The following is a 2,404-nucleotide window of genomic DNA, read 5'->3' as shown; positions in this document are numbered from 1 at the left end:
CATCATCATCATCGTCGTTTAACGTCCGCTTTCCATGCTAGCATGGGTTGGACGATTTGACTGAGGACTGGTGAAACCAGATGGCTACACCAGGCTCCAATCTGATTTGGCAGAGTTTCTACAGCTGGATGCCCTTCCTAACGCCAACCACTCAGAGAGTGTAGTGGGTGCTTTTTATGTGCCACCGGCACGAAGGCCAGTCAGGCGGTACTGGCAATGGCCACGCTCAAAATGGTGTATTTTATGTGCCACCCGCACTAGAGCCAGTCCAGGGGCACTGGCGATGATCTCTCTCAAAAGTCCTTACACATGCCGCGGGCACAAGTGCCAGAAAGGTGACACTGGGCACAGGTGCCTTCACAATTTCGTTTTCCCCAATAAGTCTTCACAAGCTGAGTTTCGTGTCCAATGAAGGAGACGACGTTGGCGTGGGTGCCAGTCGTCGAATTTAACTCGATTTCGATTTCACTTGCCTCAACAGGTCTTCGCAAGTGGAGTTTAGTGTCCAATGAAGGAAGGTACACATAAGTGGACTGACTGAGACCTTAGATTTAGGTCTCACTTGGCTTGCCGGGTCTTCCCACGCACAGCATTTAGCAGAGTTTCTACAGCTGGATACCCTTCCTAATGCCAACCACTCAGAGAGTGTAGTGGGTGCTTTTACGTACCATCGGCACGAAGGCCAGTCAGGCAGTACTGGCAACAGCCACACTCAAAATGGTGTATTTTATGTGCCACCCGCACAAGAGCCAGTCTAGGGGCACTGGCAACAATTTCGCTCGAAAGTCTTTACACATGCCGCGGGCACAAGTGCCAGAAAGGCGACGCTGGGCACAGGTGCCATCACAATAGTAGAAACACAACATTCATTAACCCATTACCTACCAGTGATCTCATATGAGATCACTTAAAAATTACAAATTTCGTAATTATCTGTCAATATTTACACATATATAACCTTTTTGCTATATCTACTAGGTATATTTCTCTGATATTCAAATGAGGTTTGCTAATTTTTCACCCAATATCTCGCTTATTTCTATTTAAAATGTTATTTTGAAATGTTATTTTGATCATTCCAGCATGTTTCTAAGGCTGTTTTATGCTAGAAATCAAAGTTTCATAAAAAAATTCCAGTTAAATAGAATTATGGAAGGTAATAGGTTAACAATGACACAGCCTAAAAATAACTTCATTTGCTTAATTCATTGGTTAATTTTGAGGCATTTAAATATGGCTTTTTTGACAGATTTCAGACACAACTATAGATAATTTCCATTTCCATACTTGTGTTCCTTGTCGAAGAGTTGATCATAAAACAGTTCTAATGGTCATCTAATTACAAGGTATTCTATGCCATTACTGATTAATTATTTTATACAACTCTTTGGGCTACTTAATACATCATGTTACTAGCTTTTGTTCTTTCCCTGTACATATTCATTGTTGTGTGGAATTCTGATTGTAGCATTGTTGTTTCACTTCTTAGACGTAACATGCTGCCTGTAGCTGTGTGGCTTCCCAAACACATGGTTCCAGGTTCAGTCCCACTGCATGGCACCATCGGCAATTATTTTCCACCAAAGCCTCAGGTTGACCAACGTCTTGTGAATGGATTTGATAGATGGAAACTGAAAGAAGCCCATCGTATGTACATCCTTGTAACCTAGTGGTTCAGCTAAAGGGGCCAATAGAATAAGCACCAGGCTTTAAAAAATAAAAGTACTGGGGTCAATTCCTTAAACTAAAATTTCTTCAAGGTTTTGTCCAGCATGGCCACAGTCTAAGAACTGAAACAAGTAAAAGATAATATCTTACTCCTGCCATTATTCATTCATCATGTTAACTTGCTAGATGAGATGTTATTCTAAAAGACAAAGAAATATTCTTGCAGTTTTAAATCACTTAACCCTCAGAACCCCAGCGGCTACTATTCTGGCCACCAGCCACAGATACAAATACCCCAGCAGCTGCTATTCCGGCAACCAACTGCAGATACAAATACAAAAACCCCAGTGGCTGCTGTATTAGCCAGTATTTTCTGCATTGGAAAACCAGACAGTAATTACTGGTTCAACTGGCACCACAAGTGCCAGTATTGGTGATATATATATATATATATAATTATGTGTATTTCTTCTATCTTAATGAATAAAAATTCTTCTGATAGAAACCAATGTAGCAAAGAACACAAAATAACTGTGGTTAGCTCCTGTTTTTAAGGCAGGAACTCTTTGAAATTTTGGGTATTTGAGTATATTTAAGAATTTAAGGATTGGAGAAAATGCAAGTTATAATTGCATACTTTATTCCTACATATGTTTCAAAGGATTACAGCCTGTGTGATCCATAGGGATCTTTGATATTAAAATTGTAACCTTCTCATCAGGGAAAGCATGGGAAT

General features: G+C 40.3%; 1 protein-coding gene across 8 annotated transcripts in view; it reads right to left on the bottom strand.

Annotated features, from left to right (window-relative positions):
- The window catches only part of LOC106872580 (serine/threonine-protein kinase Nek4), a 216,828-nt gene that overhangs the window by 120,447 nt on the left and 93,977 nt on the right, over window positions 1-2,404 (bottom strand). The window lies entirely within an intron of this gene.

The sequence above is a fragment of the Octopus bimaculoides genome, chromosome 4 (genome assembly GCF_001194135.2).
Source record: "Octopus bimaculoides isolate UCB-OBI-ISO-001 chromosome 4, ASM119413v2, whole genome shotgun sequence".
NCBI lineage: Eukaryota > Metazoa > Mollusca > Cephalopoda > Octopoda > Octopodidae > Octopus > Octopus bimaculoides.
This window is presented reverse-complemented; position numbering and strand designations above follow the sequence as displayed.